This window comes from Marmota flaviventris, chromosome X (genome assembly GCF_047511675.1).
Source record: "Marmota flaviventris isolate mMarFla1 chromosome X, mMarFla1.hap1, whole genome shotgun sequence".
In the NCBI taxonomy this organism is placed as follows: Eukaryota; Metazoa; Chordata; class Mammalia; order Rodentia; family Sciuridae; genus Marmota; species Marmota flaviventris.
Genome location: NC_092518.1, coordinates 52,412,681 through 52,425,603, shown reverse-complemented (window position 1 = coordinate 52,425,603; position 12,923 = coordinate 52,412,681).

The following is a 12,923-nucleotide window of genomic DNA, read 5'->3' as shown; positions in this document are numbered from 1 at the left end:
AAAAATTATTATCCTGAAATAATTATAAAATTGAAATATCTATTTTAGCAGAGGATTAGTTGAATAAGGTGTTTGCAAGTTAAAACTGTGTGTTTGTGTGTGTACAAAATATTTGGAACAATTTACATTCTCATATGTGCTAATTAACATTCTGTTACCATAACAAAATACCTGAGATAATCAAATTTAAAAGAAATGGGGTTTATTTTGGCTCACAGTTTTGGAGGTTTCAGTCCATGGACAGTTGGCCTGTTGCTTTGGGGTCTGTGGCAAGGCAGTATGTCATGATGGAATTGCATGGTGAAGGAAGCCTATTAACCTCATGACCCGGACAAGACAGAGACCAGTATCTCACAATCTTCTACAAAAGCATGCCCCCAGTGACCTAAGACCTCTCACTAGGCCCCACCTTTTAGTGGTTTCAGCACCCCCCTGCCCAGCAAAAAAAAAAAAAAAAAATGCTCCATGGGCTGAGAACAAGGCTTTTAACATATGGACCTTTGGGGGACATTTCAGATTCAAACAACAGAATCAATTATTTCCTGTTTTGCCACTGAATTCAAACCCATTTATAGACACATAATTATGTGTCTATGTAAAAATAAAAACAATGCTCAAGCAAGATCTACTTTACTTATAACCAACCCAATCCTTGAAAATAGTGACTCTCTTAGACATTTTAACAGAAAATACTCTTACTGAATGTAAAGCATTTAATCAGATATTCATAAAGGGAAAAAACACACACAGTAGCACAAACAAAATGCAAATATTGTACACTGTTCAAGTTAATGAAAATGAATAATAATTAAAATTATCTTTAAAATATGCAGTCATTTATTCTAAATAGAAATATTTAGAAACAAGTACTATAAAATTAATAAGCATGTCTTACGATTTCTATTACTCTCTTGAAGGAAAACTCCCAAAAGGATCCCAAAGACTTATGTCTTTGTCAAGTTGTTCCCAGGAGATGTTACCTGAGCAAGTCTCTTAACAGGAAAAGAAACAGTTGATTAAAAAACCGTTACTAATGAGGACAGGGTGTGTAGCTCAGTGGTATAGTACTTGCCTAGCATGCGTAAGGCTCTGGGTTTAGTTCCTAGAAACACACACACACACAGAGACTGAAACAACCATTATGATGAAAGTAATGTCAATTTAAGGCAATCATTAATAGATCCTAAAGATCATAATTGTACTGATACCAAACTTGGATATTTATGTAAACTGTTGCTTCCAACAACTTATTTATAAAATTAAAGATATTTACTGCCCTTCTTGCTTGGTTCTCACATATCTCTGTTCAAATACATCAATTTGGATTAGGATACAAGCTTTTGTTTCACAATTCCTCATACTCAGTGGAGGGTCATGCTCTTGTGATCATATGAATGTGTGGTATTTTGTTGAAATGTGCCTCAATCATTCTGCATTAAGATAATGATCATTTGCCAGGCTGGTGGAGCATGCATGCCTATGATCTCAGCGACTCAGGAGATTGAGGCATGAGGATCAAAAGTTTAAGACCAGCCTAAGCAACTTAGATCCTGCCTCAAAATTAAAAAAATAAAAAGGGCTGGAGATGTAGCTCAGTGGTAAAACACCCTTGGGTTCAATGCTACTACTACCACTACTACTAGACCTGTGTAGTTATACCCTTGCAAAGATCATTAATTGTCTAATTGTAGTGCTCATCTATGATGGAACATAAAATTTCTGAACTCCATAGCAAATGTGTCTTCTTGCTACATGAAACAGAATCACAGGTGGGACTCTATTGTCTTCTTTCTGATAAATGGCTGTATAATATTTCCCTTTATTATTATTATTATTATTTTTTTGGTTCCCAGGATTGAACCCAGGGACTCTTTACCACTGAGCTACATCCCCAGCCCTTTTCATTTTTATTCAGAGACAGGGTCTCACTGATTTTCTTGGGGGCCTTGCTAAGTTGCTGAGTCTAGCTTTGAACTCACAATCCTCCTGCCTCTGCCTCCCAAGCCACTGGGATTACAGGCATGTACCACCACTCCCGGCTATAATATTTCCCTTTTTGTCAAAGAAATTACACAGCCACTTAATCTAAACTGCTGAAGTTTCAGGTTACATTCTTCAGGTGATTACTTATTTGAATGATGACTCATCAAAATTGTAAAATTTTATTTCCCCAAAGTTGAATTTGGTATATACAGCTTTCAAAACTGGTGGATGAAATAGAAAGTATGATTATGGGAATGCAGAACTGTCATAGTTTGTGGGTTATTTAGATAGTATCAAAGCAGTCATTTTGAGATGAGTGTAATTTTTTTCCTGAGTGAAATAGCTTTGTTCTATCTTCCTAGATTAGAGTACTTCAAAGACTGACAGTGATAAAAAGCAGGTAAGTCAATGGCAGTCACTAGATTTGGATGAAATATGCCACATATGCTTCTGACAATAAATGTCAATTAATCTTAAAAAAAGAAAATATGTAAAGCAAGGAAACACTTAGGTCTCAGATGATAGACACAATGTAAAAACTAAAAGGTTAACAAGAAGGAAAAAAACAATAACTAAAGGAGCAAAAACAGAGTAGCTAAGTATTTTATCAAGGCACTTGCTAAAGTTGAAAAACAAGTAGTACCTCTATTGCTTTTTTTCTGGGAAGTGTTCTTACTGACATTCAATATTTAACTGCACTTATCTTCTAGTGGTCAGATTTATAGGATTACTCTTTCTAGTAGAACTCAGTGTCTTCTTTCCGGCAAAAGCCAAAATCCCTGAAAGAATGCATATAATTAATATCTCCTAGTATTATTTCTGAACTCAGTACAGTGGGTTTTTCTTCCACCAATCAGCTATAACTGCTCATTTCAGTATGTACAGGGACCTCTAAATTGATAAATTCACTGATTGTTTCTCAGACATTGTCTTTATAGGTGGCTTTTGATATAGTTAATATTTTTCCTTCCTTGAAACATTGTGCACTCATGATATCACAGTCTCTTGATTTCCTCCTGTTTATTTGTTTACTACTTTTCAGTACCTATTGCAGGTTCCTCTCATTCTTTCAGAATTCTAGGAATGCCCCAGGATTAATCCTTGGGCCTATTTTTTTTTTTTTTGCTTTTTTTTTTCCTCCCTAGGAATGGTTGGATTCTCTGTAGGAAGTCATTCTCACCCATCTATTGCCTGGATTTTAAAAAAGCCAATTTTATATGCTGGAGAATCCTGAATTTGTATCTCAAGCTTCAGAGTATGTGTCCTTACCTTGAATTCCTCTCATATTCAACTGAATTCTCAAAATTTACACTGGCATATGTGGTACACATTAAATTCTTACTTACCCAAATCTGAACTCCTGGTATTAACTGCATCTATTCCTTTATAGATTTTCTTATCTTAATAAATGATTAGTTCTTTCTTGCAGTTGCTTAGCATGGAAGCTTGGGCTCATACTGGAATGCTCTTTCATTTCAAGGACATTAGAATATCCAATATGTAGGCAAATTCTGATGGCTCTATCCTGAAAATAAGTCTGGAATCTGATAACTTCTCATCAACCACAGCATTACTTCTATGGTCATATTTCACATGGATTATTTCAGTGGCCTCAGAATTTCTATCCCTGTTTCTGATTTTGCTCTAGTATATTTATTCTCAACACAATAGCCAGAGGGATTATGTAAGAATTTATTTAATTTCTAGGTGTGACTTCAATCCCCCTCCAGTGTGTTATTTTGTTCACAGAAGAAACCTTAGCCATGTGATATAACCCACAATTTTTTTTCACTTCATCTCTTATTTCACACCCCATCATCACACTTTATCAATCTACTTCTTGAACAAGCCAGACATGATACCATCTCTGGGCTCTGGTACTTGCTGTTCTAATTGCCTAGAATTCCTTGGATATATACATGACTTATTCATGTCTTTTATGCTTTTGCTAAAAATATACTTAGTGCCAGATGTGGTGGCCCATACCTCCAGTGACTAGGGAGGCTGAAGCAAGTGGATTGCAAATTCAAAGCTAGCCTCAGCAACTTAGTGAGGCCCTAAGCAACTTAGCAAGATTCTGTCTCAAAATTTAAAGAAAAAAAGAAAGTGCTGGGGTGTAGCTCAGTGGTAAAGTACTTCTGGGTTCAATACATATATGTATGTATGTACACACTGTATATATGTGAGTACATATGTATATATACATATAATACTGTGTGTATATATACACATATGTATATATACATATATGTTTCTCTACATACACATATATGTATATATACGAACATGTACATACACACATACTTTTCTTAGTAAGGATATTCTATTTGAAATTAACTTTATAATATTCCTTGTTGCTTTATTTTTTCTTTTTTTTTTTTTTTTCTTTTTTTTTTTATTTATTTTATTATTTTTTTTTTTAATTTTTTATTGTGGGTTGTTCAAAACATTACAAATTTCTTGACATATCATATTCCACACTTTGATTCAAGTGGGTTATGAACTCCCACCTTCACCCCATACACAGATTGCAGAATCACATCAGTTACACATCCATTGATTTACAAATTGCCATACTAGTGTCTGTTGTGCTCCACTGCCTTTCCCATCCTCCACCCTCCCCCCTCCCCACCTCTCCCCTCCCCTCCCCTCCTCTCTCTCTACCTCCTCCACTGTATAACCCTGAGGGTCTCCTTCCATTACCATGCAATTTCCCTTCTCTCTCCCTTTCCCTCCCACCTCTCATCCCTGTTAAATGTTAATCTTCTTCTCCTGTTCTTCGTCCCTACACTGTTCTTAGTTACTCTCCTTATATCAAAGAAGACATTTGGCATTTGTTTTTTAGGGATTGGCTAGCTTCACTTAGCATAATCTGCTCTAATGCCATCCATTTCCCTGTAAATTCTATGATTTTGTCATTTTTTAATGCAGAGTAATACTCCATTGTGTATAAATGCCACATTTTTTTTATCCATTTGTCTATTGAAGGGCATCTAGGTTGGTTCCACAGTCTTGCTATTGTGAACTGTGCTGCTATGAACATCGATGTAGCAGTGTCCCTGTAGCATGCTCTTTTTAGGTCTTTAGGGAATAGACCAAGAAGGGGAATAGCTGGGTCAAATGGTGGCTCCATTCCCAGCTTTCCAAGAAATCTCCATACTGCTTTCCAAATTGGCTGCACCAATCTGCAGTCCCACCAGCAATGTACAAGTGTACCCTTTTCCCCACATCCTCGCCAGCACTTGTTGTTGTTTGACTTCCTAATGGCTGACAATCTTACTGGAGTGAGATGGTATCTTAGGGTGGTTTTGATTTGCATTTCTCTGACAGCTAGAGATGTTGAGCATTTTTTCATGTACTTGTTGATTGACTGTATGTCCTCCTCTGAGAAGTGTCTGTTCAGGTCCTTGGCCCATTTGTTGATTGGGTTGTTTGTTCTCTTATTGTCTAATTTTTTGAGTTCTTTGTATACTCTGGATATTAGGGCTCTATCTGAAGTGTGAGGAGTAAAGATTTGTTCCCAGGGTGTAGGCTCCCTATTTACCTCTCTTATTGTTTCTTTTGCTGAGAAAAAACTTTTTAGTTTGAGTAAGTCCCATTTGTTGATTCTAGTTATTAACTTTTGTGCTATGGGTGTCCTATTGAGGAATTTGGAGCCCGACCCCACAGTATGTAGATTGTAGCCAACTTTTTCTTCTATCAGACGCCGTGTCTCTGATTTGATATCAAGCTCCTTGATCCATTTTGAGTTAACTTTTGTGCATGGCGAGAGAAAGGGATTCATTTTCATTTTGTTGCATATGGATTTCCAGTTTTCCCAGCACCATTTGTTGAAGATGCTATCCTTCCTCCATTGCATGCTTTTAGCCCCTTTATCAAATATAAGATAGTTGTAGTTTTGTGGATTGGTTTCTGTGTCCTCTATTCTGTACCATTGGTCCACCCGCCTGTTTTGGTACCAGTACCATGCTGTTTTTGTTACTATTGCTCTGTAGTATAGTTTGAAGTCTGGTATCGCTATACCGCCTGATTCACACTTCCTGCTTAGCATTGTTTTTGCTATTCTGGGTCTTTTATTTTTCCATATGAATTTCATGATTGCTTTCTCTATTTCTACAAGAAATGCCGATGGGATTTTGATTGGCATTGCATTAAACCTATAGAGAACTTTTGGTAATATCGCCATTTTGATGATGTTAGTTCTGCCTATCCATGAACAGGGTATATTTTTCCATCTTCTAAGATCTTCTTCTATTTCTCTCTTTAGGGTTCTGTAGTTTTCATTGTATAAGTCTTTCACCTCTTTTGTTAGGTTGATTCCCAAGTATTTTATTTTTTTTGAAGATATTTTGAATGGAGTGGTTGTCCTCATTTCCATTTCAGAGGATTTGTCGCTGATATACAGGAATGCCTTTGATTTATGCGTGTTGATTTTATATCCTGCCACTTTGCTGAATTCATTTATTAGCTCTAATAGTTTCTTTGTAGAGCCTTTTGGGTCTGCTAGGTATAGAATCATATCATCTGCAAATAGTGATAATTTAAGTTCTTCTTTTCCTATTTTTATGCCTTTAATTTCTTTCGTCTGTCTAATTGCTCTGGCCAGTGTTTCGAGAACTATGTTGAACAGAAGTGGAGAGAGAGGGCATCCCTGTCTAGTTCCAGATTTTAGAGGGAATGCCTTCAGTTTTTCTCCATTCAGAATGATGCTAGCCTGAGGCTTAGCATAGATTGCTTTTACAATATTGAGGTATGTTCCTGTTATCCCTAGTTTTTCTAGAGTTTTGAACATAAAGGGATGCTGTACTTTGTCAAATGCTTTTTCCGCATCTATCGAGATGATCATATGGTTCTTATTTTTAAGTCTATTGATGTGGTGAATAACATTTATTGATTTCCGTATATTGAACCAGCCTTGCATCCCAGGGATGAATCCTACTTGATCATGGTGTACAATTTTTTTGATATGTTTTTGTATCCGATTCGCCAGAATTTTATTGAGGATTTTTGCATCTAGGTTCATTAGAGATATTGGTCTGTAGTTTTCTTTCTTTGAAGTGTCTTTGTCTGGTTTAGGTATCAGGGTGATGTTGGCCTCATAGAATGAATTTGGAAGTTCTCCCTCCTTTTCTATTTCCTGAAGTAGCTTGAAAAGTATTGGTATTAGTTCTTCTTTAAAGGTTTTGTAAAATTCTGCTGTATACCCATCTGGACCTGGGCTTTTCTTAGTTGGTAGTCTTTTTATGGTTTCTTCTATTTCCTCAATTGATATTGGTCTGTTTAGGTTTTCTATATCCTCCTGACTCAATCTGGGCAGATCATATGACTTAAGAAATTTATCTATGCCTTCACTATCTTCTAATTTATTGGAGTATAAGGATTCAAAATAGTTTTTTATTATCTTCTGTATTTCTGAAGTGTCTGTTGTGATATTGCCTTTTTCATCCCGTATGCTAGTAATTTGAGTTCTCTCTCTTCTTCTCTTCGCTAGCATCGCTAAGGGTCTGTCGATTTTGTTTATTTTTTCAAAGAACCAACTTTTAGTTTTGTCAATTTTTTCAATTGTTTCTTTTGTTTCGATTTCATTAATTTCAGCTCTGATTTTAATTATTTCTTGCCTTCTACTTCTTTTGCTGTTGTTTTGCTCTTCATTTTCCAGGATTTTGAGATGAAGTATGAGATCATTTATTTGTTGGTTTTTTCTTTTTTTAAGGAATGAACTCCAAGCAATGAATTTTCCTCTTAGAACTGCTTTCAATGTGTCCCATAGATTCCGATATGTTGTGTCTGTGTTTTCATTTATCTCTAAGAATTTTTTGATTTCCTTCTTGATGTCTTCTATAACCCATTGATCGTTCAGTAACCTATTGTTCATTCTCCAAGTGATGTATGCTTTTTCCTTCCTTCTTTTATCGTTGATTTTCAGTTTCATTCCATTATGATCAGATAAGATGCATGGTATTATCTCTACTCCTTTATATTGTCTAAGAGTTGCCCTGTGACATAATATATGATCTATTTTTGAGAAGGATCCATGTGCTGCTGAGAAAAAAGTGTAACTGCTTGATGTTGGGTGGTATATTCTATATATGTCAATTAGGTCTAGGTTATTAATAGTGTTATTGAGTTCTATAGTTTCCTTATTCAACTTTTGTTTGGAAGATCTGTCCAGTGGCGAGAGAGGTGTGTTGAAGTCTCCCATGATTATGGTATGGTGGTCTATTAGACTCTTGAACTTGAGAAGAGTTTGTTTGACGAATATAGCTGCACCATTGTTTGGGGCATAAATATTTATGATTGTTATGTCTTGTTGGTGTATGGTTCCCTTAAGCAGTATGTAGTGTCCCTCTTTATCTCTTTTGATTAACTTTGGCTTGAAATCTATTTTATTTGATATGAGTATGGACACTCCTGCTTGTTTCCGAAGTCCATATGAGTGATATGATTTTTCCCAACCTTTCACCTTCAGCCTATGTATGTCCTTTCCTATCAAATGCGTCTCCTGTAGGCAGCATATTGTTGGGTCTTGTTTTGTGATCCATTCTACTAGCCTGTGTCTCTTAATTGGTGAGTTTAAGCCATTAACATTTAGGGTTATTATTGAGATATGGGTTGTTCTTCCAGCCATATTTGTTTATTTCTGTTACTAAACATGGTTTGTTTTCCTCTTTGATTATCCCCCCCCCCCTTTACTGTCCTACCTCCCACTGTTGGTTTTCATTGTTATTTTCCATTTCCTCTTCCTGTAATGCTTTGGCGAGGATGTTTTGAAGAGATGGTTTTCTAGCTGCGAATTCTTTAAACTTTTGTTTATCGTGGAAGGTTTTAATTTCATCCTCCATCCTGAAGCTTAATTTCGCTGGATACACAATTCTTGGTTGGAACCCATTTTCTTTCAGTGTTTCAAATATGTTATTCCAGGATCTTCTAGCTTTCAGAGTCTGTGTTGAAAGATCAGCTGTTATCCTGATTGGCTTACCCCTAAATGTAATCTGCTTCCTTTCTCTTGTAGCTTTTAAAATTCTCTCCTTATTCTGTATGTTGGGCATCTTCATTATAATGTGTCTAGGTGTGGATCTCTTATGATTTTGCACATTCGGCGTCCTGTAGGCTTCTAGGATTTGGGATTCTGTCTCATTCTTCAAGTCTGGGAAGTTTTCTTGTATTATTTCATTGAAAAGACTTCTCATTCCTTTGGTTTGGAGCTCTGTACCTTCCTGTATCCCAATGACTCTTAAATTTGGTCTCTTAATGTTATCCCATATTTCTTGGATGTTCTGCTCATGGTTTCTTAACAGTCTTGCTGAGCTGTCTATGTTCTTTTCCAGTTGAAATACTTTGTCTTCATTGTCTGATGTTCTATCTTCTAAGTGTTCTACTCTGCTGGTAGTATTCTCCATTGAGTTTTTAAGTTGGTTTATTGCTTCCTGCATTTCTAGGATTTCTGTTTGTTTGTTTTTTATAACCTCTATCTCCCTGTATAGTTGATCCTTTGCTTCCTGGATTTGTTTGCGTAATTCGTTGTCGAAGTGATCTTTCATTGTCTGATTTTGCTGTTTAATGTCTTCCTTGATACTCCAGATCATCTGAAGCATGTATATCCTGAATTCTTTATCTGACATTCCATCTGCTGCAGCTGTTACCTCTTCTAAAGTTGCGTTGACCTGCATTGCTTGTGGTCCTTTCTTTCCTTGTCTTTTCATACTGCTTGCGTATCTTTCCTGCAGGTGCGGGTGGCGGCTCTGCTCTCTTCTTATTCCAATTGGGGTGTCGTGGCTACCACGCCGGCAGGTCACTGGGCCTGTTCTGGGAGCTGGCGGCAGCTCTGTTCTGCCCCTACTCCAATTGGGGTGACGAGTGTACCACGCCGGCAGGCCACTGGGCCTGATCCGCCGGTCGGTTGCAGGTTTGCCTACCCTGCAGGCGCGGGCAGCGGCTCTACTCTGCCCCTACTGCAAATGGGGTGATGTGTCTGTCGTACCGGCAGGCCACTGGGCCTGTCCCGCTGGTCGGTCGCAGATCTGCCCACCTTTCGGGCACGGGTGGAGGCTCTGCTCTGCCCCTACTCCAATTGGGGTGTCGTGACTACCCCGCCTGCAGGACACTGGGCCTGTTCCTGGCACGGGCGGCGACTCTGCTCTGCCACTACTCCAATTAGGGTGGTGTTTGTACCACGCCGGCAGGCTCCTGGGCCTGATCCGCAGGTCTGTTGTAGGTCTGCCTACCTTGGAGGCGCGGGCGGCGGATCTGCCCTGCCCCTCCTAGCACGCCTGCGGACCCCTGGGCCTGATCTACAGGTTGATCACTGGTCTGCTCACCCTGCGGGCACGGGTGGCGGTTCTGCTCCGCCCCCGATTGGGGTCACGTGACCACCACACCGGCAGGGCCTGATCCGGGCGTGGGAGAAGGATCTGCTCTGCCCCTACTCCAGTTGGGGTGACGTGTGTACCACACTGGCAGGCCACTGGGCCTGACCCGCCAGGCTGTCACAGGTCTGTTTACCTTGCACGCTCATTCGTCACAGCGCGAACCGCGGCTCTGCCCTGCCCCTCCTACCACGCCCATGTACCACTGGGTCGCGGGTCTGCCCACCTTGCGGTTGCGGGTGGCGGCTCCGCTCCACCCCCTCTCCAATTGGGGTCACGCGGTCACCACGCTGGCAAGCCGCTGGGCCTGCTCCGGGCGCTGGCGGCGGCCCGGCTCCTTCCCTCTGGCTCGACGACAAATTGAGGAGACTCGGGTGACTGTGCCTCACCCCCCCTACCAGGAGACCAACTGCTTATGTCACCACTGGTATTGATGAAGTTCCCTCCTCCGCCGCTTTCTGCAGACATCAGATCTCTGCCATGTTGGTATCCTATGCGAATGGCAGCATTTCGTTCCCCTTGCTGGGCAACCAAAGCACCGGGTGAGTCCTGACCGGCCCTCAGCAGGACCCGGACCGAGAAGCAGTTTCTATTTTTTCTTCCTATCACATATTATCATCAATCATCTATTTAAAAGAAATAATATTTGGCTTTTTTGATATTCTCTTTTGTGTGTTTGTTATCTATTTTATTCATTTCTGCTATTTATTATTTCCATCTTTCTACTTTTTTTTGTTTTTAATTTACCTTTTTTTCTAGCCTCTTCGGATTAAAGCTTGAGTCATTGATTTTCAACCTATCTTCTTCAATATGTGCATTTAGAGATATAAATTTCTCTGACATGCTTTTTGCAGTATTGCATAAGATTATATTTGGTTTATTTACTTATTCATTTTAAAATTTATTCCCATGAATATACATTGAAAGTATAAATGGATATAAATACAAACATATAAAATTATTTGTTTACACATATTTCTTCTATATAATATATACTTTTTTAATAAGAAAATATATATCTCATACTGAATTGCAAAGGCACCAATTTATTTATTTACCTTTATTTATTTATTTATTTCTATGTGGTGTTGAGGATTGAACCCAGGGCCTCACACTTGCTAGGTGAGCGCTTTACTGCTGAGCCACAACCCCAGTCCCTGCAAAGGCACCAATTTAAAAATTTCTTATTTTTATTTTTAAATTGTAAAATTGTATGTATTTATGGGATATTATATGATGCTTTGATACATGTATATATTGTGGAATGCCTTAATCAAGCTCCTTAGCATATACATTGCTTCATATACTGCTATAGTTTGAATGTGTCCCCCAAAAGTTTATGTATTGAAAACTTAATCCTTAAATTCATATGCTAATAGGATTTGGAGGTCAGATTCTTTGGGAGGTAATTAAGATTAGGTGAGATCATGAGGTTAGGAGTACCAAGATGGGATTAATGGCATTATAAGTAGAGGAACAGAGATTTGAGCATTCTTGATCCTCCCTCTCAGTGTTTGATAACCTTGCCATGTTATGATGCAGCAAGAAGGCCCTCACAGGCTGCCAATACCTTGATATTGGATTTCCCAGCCTCCAGAACTGTGAGAAATAAATTTATTTGTAAAAAAAATAAATTACTCAGTCTGTGGAATTTTGTTATAGCAGCAGAAAATTTGCCAAGACAGAAATTGGTATCAGCAATAATGGCTCTTATTGTAAAAATATCTGAAAATGTGGATATTGTTTTGGAACTGGGAAATGGGTAAAATCTGGAAGAATTTGGAGAAAAAGGCTAGAAAAAGCCTAGATTTCATGAGTGGAGCATTAAGTGTGATTCTGATGAGGGCTAAGAAGATGATAGAGAAAGTCTGGAATCTCTAAGTGGTCATGATCACAATACTGGTAGAAATATGAACAGTAAAGGTCATTTTGACAAGGTATCAGATGGAAAATGAGGAACAAAGTATTAGAAACTGCATGTAAAGGCCATTGTTGTTATATATCAGCAAAGACCTGCACTGAATCATGTGCCTTCCTGAAGGCTTTGTGGAAGGCAGAATAAACCAGGATATATAGTGAAAGAAATTTGTAGGCAAAATATTAAAGGAGTTGCATGGCTACTTTTAATTAATTATAGTGATATGAGAGAGGAAAGAGAATATTTAAGAGATATGAGAAAGGAAAAAGAATATTTAAAGAAGGAATCTATAATTAAGGGAGAAAAAAACAGAAAATTTGCAACATGAACAGGCAAAGGATGAAAGAGTGTCTTTGCAAGAGAATATAAATGTGTGGCCAAGGGATTGCTAAAGGGATTCATAAGGCTAGAAAATAACCAGGTGTTATTGATAAAGACAATGGGAGAAAGACCTGAAGGCATTTCAGTAATCTTCGAGATATTTCTCCTATCATTGGCCCAGACATCACACACAAAATCTACATGTGTGCTTAAACTCTCTGCCATATTTTATACTTTTGAAGTCATGCTTACAAATTTTTATGCTGTACATCCCTTAAAATGATGATAGCCATTATTACTTTTTTTGTCTTTTAACCTTCATATAAAGATAGAAG